Source organism: Diadema antillarum, unplaced genomic scaffold (assembly GCF_040938485.1).
Source record: "Diadema antillarum isolate AM-2024a unplaced genomic scaffold, OU_Dant_1.0 seq00001906_RagTag, whole genome shotgun sequence".
NCBI lineage: Eukaryota > Metazoa > Echinodermata > Echinoidea > Diadematoida > Diadematidae > Diadema > Diadema antillarum.
The window spans coordinates 50,837-74,583 of record NW_027272572.1 but is presented as its reverse complement, the minus strand read 5'-3'; the positions used below and the strand labels follow the sequence as shown (position 1 = coordinate 74,583).

The 23,747-nt window shown below is 38.8% G+C and overlaps 1 pseudogene; it reads right to left on the bottom strand.

The window, feature by feature from the left end:
* Positions 1 to 1,281: 1,281 nt before the first annotated feature.
* Positions 1,282 to 22,363, bottom strand: LOC139713118 (glutathione peroxidase-like; annotated as a pseudogene).
* Between the last annotated feature and the right edge of the window lie 1,384 nt (positions 22,364 to 23,747).

Here is a 23,747-nt window from a genome sequence, read left to right as displayed (position 1 = left end):
AAAATATTACAAAGGCACTTAGTGTGCATCAACTGAAAACCTGTGAGGGTCAACTCATGGGCGCCTCTCATCTGTGAACTTAGACCTTGGCATCGGGCTGGTCCCGCCACATGGGTGTGTGGTTTTAGAACGCGCCGTCATGGGCGTCGACCATTCACAGACACAGCTGGGGCCCATGGCCTGGCACTAGTGAGATTTATCAGCTGGCTTGCAGTCCACACGGCAGCCTGAGCAAGCTCAAGGCAGGGTTAGATCCAGGAATTCCGAAAAGGGGGGGGGGGGGGGGCTTTACAAAATTAAAGGGAGGCTGACACACCCTCATTTTTTTTTTCATTTCTATTGTTTTAACAAAAAATAAAGGGGGGCATGCCCGGTGCACCCCTGCCAGGATCCGCCAAAGCAAAGGGTCAAATTTTGGGAAAGAGAAATTGAATTGATGTGTCAGTTTGATCGGATATCAATATTCTTTTTGCAATTATTCACTCCCATGAAATTCCATAAACACTTAATTCTTAACCCTAAAAAGACTGGGCTATTTTTATGCCTCATAGGACTGGGGGGGGGGGGGGCCCCCCCCCCCCAAATCTTGGCCGTTAAACAAGGAAAATTGGCACGCGCGTCACCCACAAGGTAATCAACAAAACTGAATAGGTAATTATTTCTCAAATATTCAAAATTATTTTTTATCAATTAATTATACTAATTTATGCATAAATTTTTAAAAATGGCTGTAAATCTGTAACTAAAGGTCCAAAACAGCTAATTTTTGGTATAGGTACTCTGTGTAGGATTTTTATGTAATGTACATTAAAAAAAAAAACGGCAGTATCAAAAATTTTTCTCATGTATTTTATTGTTTTTGAAATTTCTTATGTATTTCGTTGTTTTTGACTTTTTGTTTTTTATTGTTTTTTCGATGGAAATCATCGGTGACACAATTTCAATCATATAGAACATGAAATTAATTGATTTAGATCAGTTAAAGTAAAAATAATGATACATTTATGAATTTTGATCAGAAACAGAATTTGCATTGGATTTGTACATGAAATCACATTTTTGAGCAATTTCTGGTCTGACATGCTCTGACAAAATCTTATGTAACTTCAGAACCGCGTACCCGGGTGCAGCAAATTTCATCTCAAAAGTTGCACAAGACTTAAAGGAAAATGTCATGAAATGTCGCAGCGCGAGATTTTTACATTCCAGATTTATCGTGAAAAATGTTGTGGGGGGGGGGGCCCAAAAAGCCTTCTTCCCCCCCCCCCCCCCCCCCCCCAGTCTTTGTAGGGTTAACGAAGGTTCCATTATGCAGCTTTTCCACTACAATTTCCCCTACTGGACAATCTCAAAACTTTATATTCATGGTGCTAATCTACAATAGGAGAATGGCTGTCCCAAAAGTGAAATAACAGTGAAATCCTTCAGGGTAAGGGTCTTTGGAACAGACTGTTTCCCTTCTTTTACATCACCATACATATGCTCTTTTACACAAGGGACATCATAACTACTCTTCCAAAGCAAAGCATCAAATTTTGTTATACTTTCACAAAAAATGGGGGGATATCAGACAAACATCAGACAGAGGATCACATTGCCATTCCTAACCAAAAGTAAAACAGCATTTGAGTAAAGCACCATGTGTAATGTGCGCCACACTTTTTTAAAAATGTCATACTTCTTGAATATTTCAAGCTGCCGTGTGGATGCCATCTATTTGACGTTAAATCCATTCTCTATGTTTACAAGAGCTTGTCGATGTCCTTCCGCGTGCTCTGAAAAAAAGAAAAGAACAAGAAAAGGAATTTTAAAAAGGCAAAGCAAAACATATGGTTGCGAGAAGATCAAAGGTGCTACAACAGAAAGTACTGATTTTTACTTATCAATTCTTACTTCTTAGCAGGGTGAAATTACATCAGCAAAGGCATACTGGCACCTACTATTAAAACTACCATCAAGAAAATAAATTCCTTCACATACACCAGACCATAATCTAACTTGCAGAAACATTCTCCAGACAAAGTGCAACAGAATGTTGTCTTTGAGAAGATCGACTGTCGTGATCTTCTGTATTATTCTGTTGGAACAGCTTGTGATTATAAATTCAAACTTAAAATAAAATTTGAATGATTCAGGGACAGGATAAAAAAATATGAACACGTATGACCAGTTTCTTGGACACACACATATACAACAGTGGCCCCCCTGCCCAGGCATCTACCCCTGCCACAGGGAAATTTACCCTTAACACATAATAATATGGATTCAATAAATGCAGAAATATCAGTAGAACACATAAGAGAGAATCAGAGATCATGTTCAAAACTTAAAAAGTGATATAGATTTTTGAAATGTTGATAACAACAATTCAACAACACGCATTTCCCATAGACACTTGCCCAAGTTTATTCAGGACTCGTCTTCAATGGGTTAATGTGGATGTGCCATAGCACAAACACAGCAAACTATACATAGACTTCATTTAAAGACATAATTTAATTTACACCATCTACAGTTATTGAGAAAAATAGCAATATCTCCTTATATTTCAAGTTTTATTGCAAAATTCTTATATGCTAGGATGTTTTGTGATACAGCAGACCTACACATATGCATCAAATGTGATATCTTGAACATTTTTCAAATCACTGTTCTCAAAGGAAACAGGACCTTTAACATTGATTCTACTCGTTCAAATTTTTACATTGGTTGTTTCTATCCCGAACACACATTTTAGAACTATTTTGAAGCACTAACAGTAACACTGGTTTTTCATTTCATCTGCAAATGGGAAATCATGTCTTTAAATGAAGTCTATGTATGGTTTGCTGTGTTTGTGCTATTGCTCATTCACATTAACCCGTTGAGGACGATTCCTGAATATACTTGGGCAAGTTGCGTGTTGTAGCAAAATCAGAATGTCAACGGGTTAAGGGGTTGCTTTTTCTCATGGCACAACATTCAATGATCAAGACACATGTTTACTCTTTGGAACTGACACATTAGGTGGGTCTTCAGACTGAAGGTTTAACTAGTGGGCCATTTTGCAGTTTTAGGAAAATAGCACGATGTGCATCTTCATCAGCACGAAAACAGCTCACTTGGGAAATTTGCCCATAGTTAATGCATGCGTACTTTGCATCATTACTCGACTCGCTTGCTCAGCACGCTGTGTGAATGATGGCATCAAAGAAAGTTTGGGCTTTATATAGAGATGTAACCTAGATAGTGCGCTAATTCACAAATTAGAGCTCTATTTTGCAAACTATATATAGATTTTGGGGGAAATTTTCCCAATCAAGTAAGATGCTACTTGCATCTTCATTGCACAAACAGCAGATTAATTTGACATCAGCCTAATTTCCCAACCATAAAATAGCATCCCATTTTGAAACTTTGACCAGATGAAGACAGGCCTATTGTCCTCTCTTGTCAAATACGTAGCTATGATACACAATTTACTCACCAAGGGTTCTGTGGTCGGACTGTATCTCTTCACTGGAATGCCATCCTTGTTCACCAAAAACTGGAGGAAAAAAAAGACACCCGAGGTTAAATATACAGAGGCTAGACATTCATAACTTACACAGATTCTTGATTGAAAAAAAACAACACTCAGTTTCTGAAAGCATAGAATATGCCTCATCTTACACTAATGAAATTTTGCCCTGAAATGAAATATGTTGATTTAACCCATGATGAACCATGAATCAAGTTTAGTGAATGGATATCCAAGACAGTAGGCCTACTTCTCAATTTCAAATTATGGAGAAACTTCGTACTTCAACATGATGCTTTACTCTCTGAATTTTTTCAGAACCTTGTTATTAAATTAAATCAAAAACGTTATGATATTAGAGTCAAGTCTCATTCAAAAGAAACTACATCTCATATAATTCTTGCTCTCACAGGATCAGCTACTAATGCTATAGCTAGTGTAGCCTGCTGCCTGGGCAGTATTTTTCATAGCAATAACGCCCTCTGTAGCTCAATAACAGAAAGGGAAGCTTTATAAATACCGCCCAGTATATTTTGGATGATTTGCATCAAGATCCCAACGCAGATAATATGCATGTGTGGTTACTGATAAGTTCAAAGGGAACATTTCCCCATTGGCTCTCTGAAGCGCCTGTCAACAGTACCAAGCGTGACCTTCTGCACGTAAAAGCATGAAGATCTAGACATAAGTTATATTTTGGATCCTACGTATGTTACTGACAGACCAGTGGGTGGGGACAATGAACCTCATTAAAAAAACCAGCGCAGGGAAACTCACTGCCAAAGTTGTCTTGTCCTATCTTTTTGTTGGCTTATATGGATAGTGAACACAAGAGGGCGACATAAAAGGCTGATACCGACACCAGAAAAAGGACAAGAGCCTTGTCTACAGCTAGCATGGCATTACATCTTGACTTTTGATCTCAAACCTTTTCTGAATTTGTGAAAGATCTTTATTGAAGTTAAAACAAATCTAATGCAAGATTATTCAAATTACACAGGCACCTCGATCTTCTTATACTCACCTTGGTGAAATTCCACTTGATGCGGCTAAATTGGAAAATAAATAACCAAGACAGAAAAAAGGTTTTAATTCAACGTAATGTCACATTCACATCTTGGGACATGCTACAGTAGAGTCATTTTAGTCAGTACGTATCTATCTGCCTATATTATTTACATAGCATAAAGGTGGGGATGGACACACCCTTTTATCACCAGCAAAAATTACTACCGGTATACATATATATCAATGTCACTGGCAGTTTATTTATCCTACATGACATTTTCCTTGAACATGTACTTGCTTGGAAGATGCATGTGGCAACAATCACAAAATCTACTGTCAAGTTTTAAGCCCTAGAAAATAACACAGTAAATATCAAACGTCACAGAGTACTCTGATTAAAAAAAAATATACAGTATCAATAATTTCTGGAGCACAGCAACTAAACTATAAAGATGTGAGAAAGATGTGAGAATTTTGTTTTCTCGCAATTTGATTTAGCATCTACAAACCCTTAACCTTTGCCAGCAAAAATCATAATTGCTCAGATCAATGTTCAATATTACAAAACAATAATTAGCAATGCCACAGATTCAAGTTTATCCCTACAATTACATTTCTTATACCAAAGAATTTTATTCAAAGCTTGTGTGCTGGCTGGTGGAATACTTGTGAGACTAAGAAACAATAAAGAAGAACAAAAAGAACCATGCAAGCAAACAAAATTACTTCTGTATCATCTAACTCACATAGGTGGTTGCAACAAATATCTCTTTTATGAAATCATGTAAATCAAGTTATGGGTTTTTTTTTATCATTTCCAAGTTTGATTTTAAAAAATCTTGCTGTCTTCTTGTATGAAGAATCAATTTTGATGGAAAATAATTTCTACTAGGCAGTGGCTACAGAAAGAGTCAGATGTATTGTTTTTAGAGTCAATTCTCCAAAAGGAAAATAAATTTCTCCATGCCAGTGCCTATGCAAGGATTAAAGAAATGTGTTCTTTAGCTTATTAAAGGTATTGGGGAATACTCACTTGCCCAAAGTGCCCTTTTGCTTAATCTTCAGGTACTTGTAGAGAGGGTGTGCATTGTCTCCGTTGACATCGATCTTTGAGAAGAGGTCAAACTTAACATTGTACTTTCCGACAGCAAACTCTTTTATCTCTGGATTGGATTTAGGTTCCTGAGGAGAAAGTGAAAAAGAGAGGGAGATAGTGTGTGTGTATGATTTCTGAAAATTATATAAATTACTGTAAAAAGTGGAAATTTTCGGGGTGTTGAGAAATTTTCGCGCATTTGGCGCAACCAGAAACTAGTGCAAAAATAAAAGCACGCAAATATTTTTGCTTGCCATATTATGTTCCAGTAGTTGAGGACTTGATTCTACCGAATTAAAAACCTGTGAAACTTGTCTTACCCGGCCGAGAGCGAAAAATTAGCCACGCAAAAATATCCACTTTTGAAGTATACTAAACTAGAAATGTTGCTATGGCGACTGGTATGCCTCCACCTTAATGCATGGTTCTCCTAATAGGTCTACAGTACAATGTCTTGACAATGTGTGATGAGTTTCACATAATTGTCCACAAAATTCATATGGACAGACGGAAGGACGGACAACCCGAAAACATAATGCCTCCAGCGACACTTCGTAGCGGAGGCATAAAAAAGCAGAATAAATGTTCAACACACACTATCTTGTTTCCCTCATAACAGGTACAATACATAGTAACACCAACTGCGAAGATTTTTTTTTTGTTTTTTGGCAATATACCAAAGACAGCAAATTTCGTGAGACAAACATCCATAGAAGAACTTTTATACATGGGAAATCTATCTACGGAGCCCGGATACAATGAGGTTACAATTGTTGGGCCTAAACTAAATCTATAATGGGTTAAATGAGATATCTCAGCTACAGAGCACATCATTGCCGTTAGGTAGCCATGAGTCTTCACAGGTTACAGATTTAACCTATGGAATCTAAAAAGTTTCTTCTACTTCCAGATGAATTTCCGGCCCCAGAAACAGAAAAAAAATTTGAAGAATACAGTATGAGAGCATATATAACAAAGAAAAGCTTTGGTTGGTCCCAGTGAGCAAAATAATGCGTCGTGTCAAAATCAGAAAACTTATGCTGAATATAATCATATTCCATGTACAATGTACTTGTCTGCATTCTCCCTGCTTCCTTTTGTGACATTACATTATGAACAACCACATAAAAAAAAAAATGCAAAGAAATTTCAACAAAATTTCATTTCTCTTGAAAAGTAGACTTTTCCCTTGACTTTCTACTGACATATCATGTAAAGGGTAATATTATTTCCTTTGCTTTCTGAAAGAGGTAAGTCAAAGGTTCTTTTCTTACGGGAGAAAAGGAAAACTGTGTTGAATTTTCTTTTATTTTCTTTGCATCTTTCGTCATATGCGATGTCAAAAACTGTAGTAGTCATCTCATTCAGCAACACTTGTGCCAAATTTTTTGAGTGGATTGTTATATACTGTATGTAGTAATTGTTATTTTAATTCTAATTTGTATGGTATATTGATTCTGAGCAAAACAAGATATTACTCATCGAAAGCGTCACTCAGAAAGATTTTCTTGTTTTTCTTTATAAATGCAGTCAATTACGAAAATGATTAAAATACATCTTTGAAAATTCCTTTGTCCTGATACTGGTTCAACACTTGAACTTTACAATATACAATTACACAAGAGTTAGTTATTAATCAAATCAAAAGAAATTATGAGAGATTATGTCCTTTGTTTATCTTATCATGACATCAATCAGCCCAGGGTGGTGTTTCATAAAGCTGTTCGTAAAGTTACGAACAACTTACGAGCAACTGGTGATCAGTTCTTGTGCTGAATTGTGGAAATTCTGATACGTATAGCACATCAGAACTGATCACCAGTCGCTCGTAAGTTGTTCATAACTTTACGAACAGCTTTATGAAACAGGGCCCGGGCATATTTTGCATTGTTAATCTGAGAGAGATAACATACGCACCTGGCTCCCAAACTGGTTGCATGGGAACGCAAGAATCCTGAGGCCCTTTCCTTCATACTCCCCGTACAGCTCGGTGAGCTGCTTGTAGTTTTTGTCGGTTAGACCTCATTGAGACGCCACATTGACGATCATACACACAAAACCCCTGCCGAGTTGACAAGAAGATATTGACAAACATATACATGTACATAATATATGCCATGAGTTTGAGAAAGATTTGCCAACTATGATCTATGACTGAGGTATACTGCATCATGAACAACAACTCCTTCCCCCCCCCCCAAAAAAAAAAAAAGAAAGAAGGAAAAGTATTCTGATCTTGCCTTCATTTAGGGGGCATAACATAAGATTTTTCTTCCACATGTCTGCAATAATGGGGAGGGCCCTACATACTTTTTTATAATGCCTCTTGCCCTACAGTCAGTTTTACTTGCCCTAGGAAAGTGGGCACATTGGTTTGTAGCACCCTGGCGAGTCACTTCACATTGCTCTATTCAATGACTCCATTTATGGCCCAATCTATCTTGAAAACCAAGATGACATTGCAGAAACTCCAACTCTCCCGCTTTCCAAGGGAGATCTCCCGCCGAAAGCCCACTTTTGCAAAAATCTCCCGTCTTCCCACTTGAGATTTAATTTCTCCCGCCCTGGCTCTGTGTCTCCCATTTGAAATGATTTCTTACTTTTTGTCTTCGTATCTTGAAAAATAAGCCTTAGATAGCACGAGAGAGCATCAAGAACCCTAATCATTAGAGCTTCCAGGGCCCAAGCGGGCCCTGGACTCCGGCCGCAAGGATCTTTGCGCTCGTGATATGCGCTTCACACACATCAAGTTGGAGTCTCCCGTTTGCTAGGGGTTTCAGGTGGGAGAATCTCCAGATCAGAAGGTGCTTAAGGTTGGAGTCTCTGACATTGTAATTAACACATGTATGACTACATTCAAAACAGAGGAAAGAAGCACAGTAAACAATGATGATCCGATAACATTTGAACTGCCTGCAAGTGACTTTGGCCAATATGTTGAAGAGGTGCTCTTTTTCAGGAAGTTCTATACGCTTCCAATATAGAAAACAAAAAATACACTCATATCTAAAAAATGCTATATTCCTGAAACATTTCATTATATATTTTTGCAATGTATACTTACTTGTACTTCTCTAATGAAACATCTTGGCCATCAATGTCTTTTGCTGAAAACTCATAAATATTCTGGGCAGATTTCCACCAGTTTGGGTCAGACTGGGTGCCAGCAGCCTACATGAAAAGGGGGGGGGGGGGGGATAAAAAATGAACACAATAAATAATCAGTGTCTCACTCAGCTGGTTGTTTCTGATCCATTCTTATTCTCAGCCTGATTTCACACAAACTACCAAGCTTTCATACCGGTAATTCAATTATGAATTTATAGGCACTGAGTTTTAATACTTCATTGGCCTGGCTCAGGCTACAGCTGTACATTTACATACGTATTCTCTACTTCAATTGATATTACTGTCGACTGATTGTCTACTGCATACAGGTGCCCTTGTCATTGCTCATTACTACCTCTGATTTCATCACACACACACACACACACACACACACACACACACACACACACACACACACACACACACACACATTAAATGTGTTGCTTCTCAACAAATTTTCGGCACAATATGTTAGCACAATGTATACATTTGTACTGCAGAGTATTCGAATAGACCAGTTGCTCCAACAGAAAGCTGTATTTTCCAGCCATGCAGAAATCGGTATTTTTCTACAGGCAGCACCAACTGAAGCTCAATGTATGCAGAAAATCGAGTTCCGACAAGGAAATCTTCATGTACATATAGTCTCAGCGAGTGGAAAGAGAAGGAGTTATATCCAGATGAACAAGCGACAGACCTACAGAGCATTCTTAAAGAGAGATGAATAGGAGGTATTTCCATGGAGAAAATGACAAAGGGTGGGGGGGGGGGGGAAGGAGGAAGAGGACAATAGTGCAAACTTAGTGTAGTGAGGTACAGGTATACAGATGCCAAGATGAACATATACACAGTGATACACTGTAGGTCAATATCAAAGAAAGATGTGGAGGACAAATTTCTCATTTGCTCTTCATAGCAACGAGAGAAAGAGACACTGTGCACAGTTATATTTTATGTGTGGGTGTCCATCAATTTCCCCTTTTTTCTGTTTTCTTTACCTTTCTTTCACCTTTCTCTTGTCTTACAAGTTATTAAACCATAATATAGTGTTAAAGCACAAATGTTTCTGGGCTCAACATCTCTTAACTTTGCAGAACTTTAAATATTCCAGTCAAAGTGAAAACATGGACGATTACGAACATAGACCAGTTTACAGTAGCTCCTAAATATAAAGTTTATGTAAAAATTCCAATGGCTGCAGCATTATCTAATTAAATTTTCATAACAAAAGTTTTTATTTAATATGCTATGCTGATGCACAGCACACACTCTATTTGGTTCAGGGATGATATTGAGGTTTGTTGAAAAAAATGGAAATAATTGATACATGGAAAAAGCAAAATGTGTATAGACTTGAGAAAATAAATCTGAAATCAGATTTAAATCTACAGAATATCATGCCTGTTGATTGTACACATAAAGCATCAAGCACTATCTCAATTTCCAAACTACCATAGTTATGTGGTTTCTCAGCAACTGATGCATGTCGGGAAGAGAAATATGAACTGTAAGCTCTGGAAAAACATCTCAATTTTGAAGTAACAAAATTGCAGCCATGAAATAACAAAAAGGGAACAACTAGATGCAATCACTCTAGATGTCTCCAACAGACTCAGCACAGCACCGTCCCATGACTCTATCAATGTGCCACACACTGCTGCTGCTTGCACCTCAACAGTTTTTCAACAGTTTTGAGTTTCACATCTTTGGGGTGGTTTTTAAGAGGGCTTTTTTTTTTTGGGGGGGGGGGGGGGGGAGGAGACATTGAGCACGGAGTCTGTATAATTTATTCTATCACACTGGCAAAATTACCAGCAAAGTATGTCAAAGATTTGACTATGCATCAGCATATATTCAAAAAGATGACCGAAAGGTACAAACTGGCTCAAACTTTGGTCCCCGCCCCTGGGTCTACCATAATCTTGACGTCACATTCACTGTGATGTTGTCGTTGCTGCTGCTGCTACTGCTGCTGCTGTTGTTGCTGCTGCTGCTGTTGTTGTGGTGGTGGTGGGGGTTGTATTTCTTCTTAGATTCAGCGGTTCTTAGGTCCCAATTAAGGGGGTGTCGAGGGCTTGACACCAACATTTTCCTCAGGTCAGCCATGTAAGTGACTAAAATCTTAAATTCAAAATACAAAATTAAACTGCTTCATCAGGCCATCATGGGAAAGCCTTTTTGGAAATTTGGTGGCCCAGATAATTTTTTTTTTTTTTGTGTGTGACAACTGGCCACTGGGCCAACGCTAATGTTGAGTCCTGGGCCCCATTTCATAAAAGATGCTGGATGACAACTCTTGCTGGAATGGCAACTTCCAATAGCAACAGCCAATCAGGAAGCTGGATTCTTGTCGTTACCATGCCAATTGTCATTCCAGCAAGAGTTGTTATCATATCAACCTTTCATGAAATGGGGCCCTGGTGTCCCTTGAGAGTGAGGGCTGGATGTCCATTTGTATGAACCCTAAACCAGGGAGGTGGAAGAGAGATGTTCTCTCTTCTCTTTCACCTCCCTGGCTAAACTTATACATCTTATCACACTGGTATAAATACCTCCTGCCTAATGTAATAAAAAATGTTCACCATGTGTTGGAATGAAAAGATAAAATAAGATAATGAGGCTCTGATTTGGATCCACCCCCCCCCCCCCCCCCCCCCACACACACACACACACATGCAGGGCCCATCCCCCAGCTCTGCCATGAACAAATTTGAAACTGCAGCCACCACTCCACCACTCAAAGGCACATCTAAGCTTATCACTTCTGGTTCTAGAGAAGATGATTTGTGAGGATTCCTTAATTTCGGTGGCTTTTCATACCTTACATTTCCCCACATCCTTCAGAATATCTGTACAGAGTGACACTGTTGGGGCACAGGGTAACAAAAATAGCAAAGCTTTGCTTCACCTCTGTACTACTATGTGTTGACTAGCAAAGTCTATATAAAATACACTAATTGTACTGACAAGCCATGCTAAAGCAAACCATGTATAGATACTGTAAGACAAGAATAAATGATATATTCGCGACTTGAAAATTTCATGAATTGGAACCGACAACCTTTCTCGAGGCATGAAATTTTTGCAAATGGCCACTAGCATCAGATCATGCATATTGTGTAGGCAAGAACTTTCGCATGCATTTTAATTTCACGAATGTTGCTGCTCGCGAAATTCGCGAAATTGAAATGCACGCGAACATTCCTCATTTTACAGTATAGTGAAGTGGCATAGATGATCTAGGTCAAATTTGATTTCAATTGTGTGAATTAAGGAAATATGATTCTAGTTTGCTCAAATAAACCTTACCTTTCATTCCCCCTCCCCCCCCCCCCCCAAAAAAAAAAGACAGCAAATATCCCCAAGTTCTGTCATCAAATATATTTCAAAGTGCATTCACAAATTTCACAAATGAGTTCTTTTTGCAGTTGAAACGGTCTTTGGTCTCCTAAACTACACCTGTAATGCTTTAATATCTTTGTCCTTGAAAGATGTGAATGACAAGCCCTCTGATGAAAGAATACCATTGAAGTATTTACATACCTAGCAAAGAATAGAGAGGCCACAGGAAAAAAGAAAAAAAAAAAAAAAAAATGTAGGTGGGAGTTCATATATCAATAACTTGCACGATATGAAGCACACTGAAGTAATACCAGGAATGCAATGAAACCATTATCAGAGAACTTTTAAATTTCACACTAAGTACATTAAATGTTTAATTGTTTTCTCTAACTGTACATTACAAACTTTAATGTAAACTGTTTGCTACTGAATGGGATGACATAACACCTATTTGATAATTAGGGATATCATAGAATAGAGGAGTGCACTGAATGCAATGTACCCCATATTAAAATCAAACTGTTTTTTAAATATTTACCAAATGATTCAGCTATAAAATCCACTGTTAAAGAGCACATGTTTCAGCGAAGTTGAGGTGGGGGGGGGGGGGGGGGGGGGTAGATAAAAACAGCTTGAGGCAGCCAAAGGTTGGCAGGCAGGATGCTTTCACAATTTCATGAATTGAAGCACAAAATGCAAACAATATTTGCATCCCTATTTGCATCCCTTATTTCAAAACGGAGAATGGTTTGCTCATCTGTACTCACTTCATGGGCATCGGCCGTCTGTACGCACTGCGCTGTTGAACACATATCGACCCTTATCAATTAGGTCTCTCGTCCTTTATCAGTATTTCTCTCTACTAGCTAAATATTAGCACAGGCTATGCCAATCAGCTCTAGTATTCATTGTGTGGTATGACTGAAAACACACAACAGGCACGAGGAAATCTAGTGGCTTCGCAAAACACAGTACTCCAGGGAAGAAATCTTGACCTGCACAGCAATGGTCAACGTCCACTCTACAAGATGGCCTCTACATGTACATTGGTCTCCACACACACCAATCAAATGATTGTATTTGTGCTATATCCTTGATTTTTTTTTCCTTTTTGCCACTATCATCAGAGTAGAGGCAGATATTTCACTTCAGACAGTATTTAATCCACCTTGTAGGGTTGCTCTGCCAGCAGAAAGGACTTTAAGACATGACTCCACACACTAACACTATGGAAATCAATACTCCTGCGAGATGTCCGTGGTCATACAGCTTAGATGTAAAACATTTAAAAAACTATAATATCTGAAGACTGGATCATCTTTCATCCTTCCCAACAGTTACACAATCCTTATATAGGCGTGAGAAACTATACTCCAGTCAAATTCTATGGCTCAACACACACAACAGAAGATTACCAGGTTCGTAACACACTGAGCTTGTATTCTATTGTCAGTGATATATTATTTTAAGGAGCTTGCAAAACTGTAGTCTGGAATGACAGACATCTTGTTTTCAAAGCAAAGCAAGAAGCGAAAAGGAAACAATATTTTTTGCTGATGCACCACATAATTTTGCACTTGCGTTAAATCTATTCACTCATGTACAGTAATAAGCAGTCTTCTAATATATCTTCTGATTTTTTATGTCCTCTGTTGTTGTTGTTGCTGCAGTCCAATGCCTTTCACACCTACAAAGAGAAATTTGGATGGACAAGATGGCATACGAACCGATACATTAAACAAGGTTTCAAGACAGTCCCCTTTGAACAGAAAATCATGACACTATGACACTCATAGCTATCAATATTTGATTATCAACGACAGCCCTGCCTATGATCTGCAAAAATTATTATGAAACAGGCTTTGAAGGTCTGCATTATAAGACTACATGACTGTAAGTTCCATCCATTCAAAACAGCATGTAAGGAGCGCACTCTAAGGTGTACAAATGGGCCTGGGCTATTGTATTCTCTCATCTATTATTGACCATCTTTGGCTCCTAGAGCTCTTTCAAACCAAATACCGTAACCCTTGGCTAATAGAATTCTTTGTTAAGACTGGTGGGAAATTTTGGACTTGAACAAGTATTTAACTTTAATAGTACAGGTAACATAAAAAAGGTCAAGTCTACCTACTACATTCCTTCATTATAACTGCAATTATCATACTACATATATGTATGCCTGCAAGGACAGATGTTGAGCAGACCCTACACCACAAACACCCAGCACACACACAAACACAAACAATATGAAAAAAAAGTGCTCAATATCCTGTGAGTTCTGTGTAATTTGAGACATTTGGGCCAAACCAAAAATGATCAGGTTGGCTCTTACATTGTATTTGTGTCCATGCTGTGTTCCCACAATTCCGCAGGCTTCATGATACAGTGTAGAGGTTGGTTTTGATGACATGCAGTAACAGTTACCATCTGCCACAGAGCTAGCATCACCAAATTATGTAATATTTCTAATTTGTATAGAGTAACTGCGTCAGTAAGCGGCCGTGCAGCCGTTCGCGGCAGTGTACAACATACACGGTAATATACCGCTAAACACAGCATTGCACTGTTACATGCACACTACACACTAACACACTAGCAATCAACAAAAACCAACCGATAAAAAGGGCACAATCTCTGACAAAAGTGAAATTTTCTCACCTAAATGACAACATATCGCATCCAAAATAAAATTTTCGGTACTTCTTAACATAACAATTAAGAAATATTAAATGGTCCAAGAAACTTGATTTTTTTGTCCTTTTCCCGACGCTCATGGATTTTGAAAACATATCCTCACATAAAATAGAACTTTTGCGAGCTGATGTGGGCCGCCATTTTTGTTCGGAAAGTGGATGTTACCATCGAAAAAATTCAGAAAAACATGAGAAAGACATCAACAACACTGCCAGAATTGCGATCTTGTTTGCGGCCAATGCATGTGCGCCCGCTATTTTCACGTGCTTTCGCAATGGGAATTGGGGCTTACGCAATGTTCGCGAGACATGTGAAGGCGTTCAGCTATAAGGGCCATTCTCAGATTAAGTGTTCAGTTCCATGTGAGTAAAACCGAAAAATCAACCACAAAGTAATACATTCAAAGATGTGTTTTCGGAAACTTCAAAACCGGTCAAATACGAAACAAAAAGTGGAACATTCTAAATGATGGCCATTCATTGAGTAAAAATGAATTGAAATAGAGCATCATATATGATTTTTGATCACCAATCAGATACGTTACCGCAAATTTTACATGTTGTAATGGACTCCGAACTCTTAATTAAATTTATTGTTTTGATCCAATTTCTGTTCAGGAAAAGACATCTGTCCCCCTAAAGATATTGGGGTTTTTCAAGAGGTAAAGATGTTGTCATCCCTTGCTAATTGGTAGAAATTATTTCTGTGTGGTAGGTTGAAATATGCTTTTTGCTGAAATGAAATATAACCTTAAGATTCACTTTGTATTTTTAGCAAATTTCGCTTACAAATAAAGTTTCGAATCCCACAAATCATGCAAAGGGAACGATTCGATCTGGAATTTCCACAGGAAACAAATATGAATTGCTTTCCTGGGGAAATAACTATTGAAAAACATCGAATCACCTTTGGTAACGTATCTGGTAAAATATAAGTAATAATTTTAGTTGTGTATGAATTAATAAATATCACCTGTTTAATTATTTACCTCATGAATTGATGTAAAAATGAACGATGTAGGCCCAAATTAACCATTTTAAACATTGTACGTAATATTTAAACTATGAAATGTAGTGGAAAAGAGCCCTAAATGTGAAAGCTAAGTTCTTCATTCACAGAATATTCTCATCTTACGTCTGAATGTATTTATCCATCTGACTATAAATATTCATTAAGTTTTGATGGATAATGCAAACAAAGTTTAAAAAATATATTTTTGCAGGCACTTAGAAGGAAGTAGGTACAGTTTCTATGAACTCGATATGCTAACCAGTTGTTTGACCTATGGTAACGTATTTGGCTCATCCCTTTTAATGAAAATGAATAAATAATTGTTCAACTTATCAATGAATCTTGAGTAGTTCTTCATATGTTGAAAAACACTAGAATAAATATGCAACAGAACATTGAAACTTTTCTCGGAAGCGTTTCATAAACTACTTTTTACTCTTTCAAAGTTTGGTAACGTATCTGGCGTACCGTAAATGAATCTGTCGGTGAAGTTACAGAGCAATTTCTACTGAACATTCTTCATTTGAACATAACTTAAATCATTTATGGAAGCGTCATTCTATGCAGAATTGTTTTATGAGCACTTTGTTTTACATAACATTCTTTGTCACCGTGGGTGCCCTGAATTATACGTAACGTATCTGCTAAATATGAAAAGCAAAAAACTGATATGCTGAATCTTAGCTTCGTCTTGTAAAATAATCGTTCAAAGTTGTTGCATAGAATATGAAAGTGGCTGGGTTTTATAGAATAGAACTTTGGAGTTTATGAGCACACAACGATTTGTTTGTAAAAACATTTACAATTTCTTTTCAGTATTTTGATTATGTGGTAACGTATCTGTCGGAAAACTTGGTATTAAGTTGTGAGACACTGACGCAGAAAGAAAAACCATGTGGAAGTGTTGCTCTTTTTCACCTCTCTGTCCTTTTGGTGTAAGAATATAATCCTGAGGTTCAACAAAACGAAGCATGTAATTTGTAGGGATGAATTTTGACCAGATTTGATCCAAAGAAAGCACAAGACCAATGCGCAAAATTCGGTCACGTATCTGGGGTAGTGGTAACGTATATGGTCGATCATATTATTATGAGAGCGATATCTACCAAATATTTCTCACTTGTACTAAACTTTAATGTTGAATCGATGCGTCATTCCGAGGAGTAATGTATAATATACAATTTGTCTGACATTGCAATATCTGTCGCAGTGGGTGGCGTGAAAAGTATGTAACGTATCTGTCCAAATAAAAGTGTAGAAAACCGATATTTCAAACATTGTACCGTATTCTCAATAAAGAGCTGTTGCACAAAAAATCTAAGTACTTGCAATGTATGAAGTATATCCTCAGGGTTTTATATACACAGGGTCATTGCATAGTCTTGTTATTTTCGCAATGCTGTAACACTAAAGAAACTGGTAACGTATCTGGCGGTGAACTTGGCGACAGGTTTCAAAAGGCTATAAAAAAGAAGTCAATAAAAATTTTGGAACTTTTTGAGTATTGTGATTAGCACATATGATATGCTCATCGTCCATGAAAATGATATTTGGAAAGTGTGTTTGTGGATGGAGAGAAGCAATAAAACATAATTCTGAAATAGCCGGCGACATTGCGTTTTGGGGGTCTTAACGAAGTTTAACAGCAAAATTTTATACAAAAAGGCAGACAACCGCATTTGATCGTGTTTATTTCTAACAAATAAAGTCCTCGTGATATATTATAAACATTTAAATAGTATCTAATAGGTTTCAGGGAACCGCAAACTGTCATGGAATGTCGGCGACACCAAAATTCCGTATTTGAACGCTTTTACTGAGAATGGGCCTAAAGATTGCGGAGCACACGCGTATTGCATAGGGGTTGTACATCGTGCCGCAAGCAGAAATACTACGTCGCATACCGCCCTTATCGGCAAAAATTGTGCCAGGTTTTGCCCTAATAAATCATGAAAACTGCGTTGGTCAATGGTAAATTTCTTTTATGAAAACAATTGCATTAATGAATAATCTTGTTCATGATATATGAAATGGTTGAAAATAATTTGCCTGATTTGTTTACAAGTTGGAAAAACCCTTAACAATGCTTAAACTGCCGCAAACGGGATATTTTACTCTAGACCCATACTGATTATACATATATCATGACCGTAACACCAAGTAACACCACAGGCAGAGACTCCAAACTTCCAAGCTTCTCTTAAACAGGAAATTCTCTTGTGTGGACCTCCTGGCAAATGGGAGACTCTGAACCTACAAGCATCTATTACGTAAAAAAGCAAACAGACAAAAATGAATGAATAAATATAAATTTGAAAAATGGGAGATTTTTAGAAGACGGCTTGAAAGTTGGAGAGTTGGGGTCTCTCCATTAGGTCTAGTCCACAGGTAAGATGTCTAGTGAATCCCATCCCATATCTGGAGATCACCATTTATAAAGCTGTGATCATGGTATAAAAGCACAATTACAATTGTAAAAGCACTCTGAGAGTGCTGACCTCCACCAAGCAGCTCATTTCAACTCATACCCACAGGCTGATATTAAAATCATCCGACTTCCCACTATAGATGCCTTATGTTTATGTCATCAGCTTCAAGCTGCGCAGCGCCTCATCCAAGCAGAACACAAGCTTTAGAGTGCATCCCATATGCAAACCTGTAATATGTAACGGTTACAGCTTGAACTCCTAAGTTCAGTGACCCTACATGTATCTGCAAAAAGATCTATAAAAAGTCTTTTAAAAATCTGAAAAATTACCCAGCTCACTACTAAAATTCAATCACCTGTTCCTTCTGACATTATCATCTTTACCTGCAAGTTTCATTAACTTACATCTGTTCACAGCTTTTTGAGTTAGTTTGCAAGCAGACAAACGAGCAAACCAACGCGCATGAAAACATGATTCCTTCCTTGGCACTAATGGCAGAGGTAATTACTGACAATACACTAGATGTATTGTAGATCTTGTTTACATAAATATTCATACGTTTATCTGTAAAATTTACTTGTTCAGGACAAATTCTGCTGGACCTTGGACAGGTGTTTAAAAAAGAATTAAAGTCGATATCAGAAGTTAAGATCTCTACCGATTTTCTGAAGATGTTGACCACCTTACTACGATTTCTTCGTAAGACAAAGATTATTCCTATGACAATAGGAATAATCTTTTGTCTTACGAAGAAATCGTAGTAACATTTTTATTTTCATTTGGAAGTTTAATAGAGCACTATTGAAGACACACACATCATACCATACTTTTTTAAGATAGACCTAGATTCTTTGTATAGAAACACGGGCCCCATTCAGTTGGTTTCTGTTAACATTGGGGGGGGGGGGTTCACGAAGAACTTAATCAAACTCAGATTTTAAGTTCAACTTAAAATTATGGTTGGCTGTGTGTGACTTCAATTAATATTCTAACTTTCATGAAAGAATGAAAATTTTGGAGATTTTTTCATACAGGCATTAATCAACTACAAGTATATAAAGTAAGGGACAACAGGGTTTTTCCGTCAGTTTTGATAACAAGTTGAAGTGGATCACGAAAACCATTAGGTAAAACTGAAAAGAGAAACCAGCTCGGCATGATACCATAATTTTAAGTCAACCTTAACTATTAAGTTCGACTTATTGTAGGCCTAAATTCTTCATGAAACACCCCCTGCCCTGGTCCTGTGCAACCTTGAACCTGGCAGTAGTATCAGCATGAGAAGATGACTGATAATGAGATCTGATCAAATTAGATATTCTGGATCAATTTATGTATCCTCTCATGACAGGTCAAAAGAGCTTTAAGTGTATCATTTTCAACTTTTTCTGAATGTTGGTATGTTTGACATTCTATGATAGACAACTGAGACCTTCTATAGTATGGCCTACTAGATTATCCATTGGAAAATGTCACTTCTTGTAACAACATTTTCCAAATAGTTTTGAAATAATATCACAAAGCAATTATGAAATCACAAAGGAATTGTGACATCGCACGATTCTTCATATCACTTTGAGAAATATCACAATTTAATACATTTCAGTTCGGGAAACCCACTCACAAGGGGGGCCCCTCCTTATAAGTAACCCGTCCCCCTTATAAGTAACCCCGTCCCCCTTATAAGTAACCCCCGGGGCACCCCTTATAAGGAGTCTCCACGCTTTTTTGCAATGCAACGCGAAAATGAAAGGACTGCGGCAATTCGCTTGATTATGTCCATAAAGCTTCACAAGTTTCCTAGTTACTCACGAAATTTGAGCAAAATCGGTTTGAGGCATCATATCTAAAATCATGGATTTAAATGCGATGTCAAACGACCCATGCGAATGCTGAAATGCGAGCGATTACTGGCGTGAGTGTCGCCAGGCGCGGCGGCGCGGCAATGCTTGAGTGCGGACGTGGCGACTGAGTACGGAGACTCTCTCGTACTCAGTCGCCACGTCTGCACTCAAGCATTGCCGCGCCGCCGCGCCTGGCGACACTCACGCCAGTAATCGCTCGCATTTCAGCATTCGCATGGGTCGTTGGACATCGCATTTAAATCCATGATTTTAGATATGATGCCTCAAACCGATTTTGCTCAAATTTCGTGAGTAACTAGGAAACTTGTGAAGCTTTATGGACATAATCAAGCGAATTGCCGCAGTCCTTTCATTTTCGCGTTGCATTGCAAAAAAGCGTGGAGACTCCTTATAAGGGGTGCCCCGGGGGTTACTTATAAGGGGGACGGGGTTACTTATAAGGGGGACGGGTTACTTATAAGGAGGGGCCCCCCTTGTGAGTGGGTTTCCCGAACTGATTTATGCAGTGTTTAATTGTGATATTAAACACACTGCTTCATACGGTCACTTTGTGAAATATACTACGACTACTACTAATAATAATGATAATGATAATAGTGGCTACTTGTATAGCGCACAGGTCCACCTTTCAGAGCGCATTTCATGGAACTTCAAAAAATGAAAATATAACAGAGGAATTGTGACGTCAGGCGCTGACTAAAAAAGATTGATCCGTATCTTGTCCTCGAGGATGTTCCGCAGAGACTACGCCTGGCTTCACAGAATCCTCTTCTCTAAAGAGGTCTGTAAAAGTAAAAAAGGGGAAAAATGATTGAAAAACTCCTCTGGAGTTTTTTTAGATGGATTTTTCTGTTTACATCGGTACATGACACGCTGCTCCATCATCAGTCACTTTGCTTTGTCTTTGTGAAATATAACACAGCGACACTGCACCCTGCTTCCTACGGCTGCTGATCCCTCCACGCAGCATCCACTAACACTACACAACCGCTTGTCTCATTTCCCCCTTTTTTGTATTAATTTCTAATTCAAAAAATAAAAGAAATTGGCATTGTAGCGAAATGCACTTGTAGGTCCCCACTCCATTCACCGCCATTCATTTCGTCATAGCCGGAGACTTCTTTCAACCTCCATAGACTTTGCACATAGTGGAGACGCACACGCAGAACGAGACTGGTCGAGAGGTAACCGCAGCAGCGACCCCACCACTTTACAGCGCACCGCGCCAGGGTTAGTCGAGAGGGGACCAATATCACAATTTGGCCTAGAAATTATAAATTGGCTTAGACAATGTGCCTCCATGTATCACAGTTTCTAGTTAAATTTGAATACTGTATGGCCTACTAGTACAACATTACTAGATTGATAGGCCTAACAACCGTTTTTAGAGTCTAGATCTAGGGCCTATAAACATCTAGACCTATTATATTGGATTCACTATGACCAGTGCCTCCAACAGTCCAGGGTGGTATTAACGATTAAAGTGGGCATGATGGTGGGTGGGTGGGTGCTATTTCTTGCACCCGTCTCAGTGTAGTGTCTACTAATGCTAGTGATTTTATAGGCCCTATAAACAAAACAAGTTTACGTTAAATTTAGATTTCTTAATTTTACATCTAGGCATATAGAAAACTAGTGTCTATTTTCTAAAGTTTATGTCTTGTTGAAGTTCCTCTCGAAACTCTGCCCATCCCAAAACCTGAATCTCAAGGCCTCAAGCACTCAACATTTCTAGAATTCTAGGTCCTACTTGTTGTAGTCACTACACAGACCATACTTCACTCAACTAGGTCTAACTTTAGTCCATAGTACTCTACTGTACATAGATCTAGTCATAGTGCTAAAGCCGAAGGCAAAGCAAAGTAGAAATTCTACCTGTAGCCTACAGTGTAGGCCTAGGCCCTAATTTAAACTTAATTTAGGCCTAACAGACAAAGTCGAAACAGACAGTTAAATTAGCTCTAGTCTATGCCTCTACTAGTCTTGGCTAGTCTAGTTTTCATACAATAATTCCTGTTCTGCTTTACCAATAGCCACGACGATGATAAGAGATAAATTCACTTCGTAATACAATTGTCACTTGCCACTAAAAGAGAATAAAATAGAGAGGGTACAGAACTTACCATACTTGCAAACCGAGTTTGTCCTAGAGAAGCAACACCACACGCTCCCAACACAGTACCAACACCACCTACAAAGTGGATTGGATCGACTGCGATGATGAATTTATGAAGGGCACGGAACATTTGGCTTGGGTAAATATTGGTAGCTGACCTGCACAATTCTGTGTACCACGCGAGCTACGAGCGAGGAGCCTGAATCACGGTGGGGTCACGGGAAGATGCGACTCGAACTCACCGCTTCAACTCGAAATCACAGTTCACCGTGGAATTAAATAGAAAAAAGTACGAGGATTCCGCTACACTTCGGGTCACGTGTCTTAAATCACGTGCCACTTTTTTAAATGATCGTTCATTTCAACAGCCACTTTACATAGCTTAGAATACATCTTTGTAATTGAAGGTAGCAACAATTATTATATGTGAACATCACTGATCATGGCGTTTGTAAAAAGCAAATACTCGTAATGTTTGAGACCTACGATCATCCGTCAAGTACCCCTGGGAATGGGGGGGGGGGTGCTGGGCAGTGGCGCCATGGCGGATCCAGGGGGAGTGCATCGGGCGCGCCTCCCCTTTATTTTTTGCTAAAACAAAAGAAATAAAAAGAGAAAATGGGGAGGGGGCGCGTGCGCCCCCTTTAATTTTGTTAAGGCCCCCTCTTTAATTCCTGGAGCCGCCCCTGCTGGGGATGCTACAGCACCCCTGACATTACAGAGTCGGGAGCCAGCGGGGGTCAGCCTAGCTGAAAAGGTTACCAATTTTCATGTGTATAGCAATTTAGTACGTATGCCCCTGAGTATGGAAATGCACGTCTGGCTGGTCATCGGTGGTGGGTGTGGCCAGGAGAGCCACAGAAAGGACCCCCCAAAATTAGGCTAGCCTAGCTGGAAAAGTAACCCCATGAAAACAACTGGAACTTGTTCGTTACACTTACAGGATAAATGAATGACCATTGCCAGACGTTTTAAGTGGTGGGGGGTAGCCGCCAGACGCTCTTAAAGGCCCAACTCCAGCTAGGCTAGCCTAGCTGAAAAAGTAACCTCATGAAAGCCACTGGAACTTGTTCGTTACACTTACAGGATAAATGAATGACCATTGCCAGACGTTTTAAGTGGTGGGGGGTAGCCGCCAGACGCCCTTAAAGACCCAAATTTTTCCAGCTAGGCTAGCCTAGCTGAAAAAGTAACCTCATGAAACCCACTGGAACTTGTTCGTTACACTTACAGGATAAATGAATGACCATTGCCAGACGTTTTAAGTGGTGGGGGGTAGCCGCCAGACGCCCTTAAAGACCAAACTTTTTCCAGCTAGGCTTGCCTAGCTGAACAAGTAACCTTGTGAAACCCACTGGAACTTGTTCTTTACACTTACAGGATATATGCATGACCGTTGCCAGACGTTTTAAATGGTGGTGGTGGTGGGGGGGGGGGGTAGCCGCCAGACGCCCTCAAAGACCCAATTTTACCAGCTAGACTAGCCTATATATAGCTGGAAAAATAACCTCCTGAAACCCACTGGAACTTGTTCTTGTGATACACTCAAAGGATAACTGAATGATTGTTGCCAGAC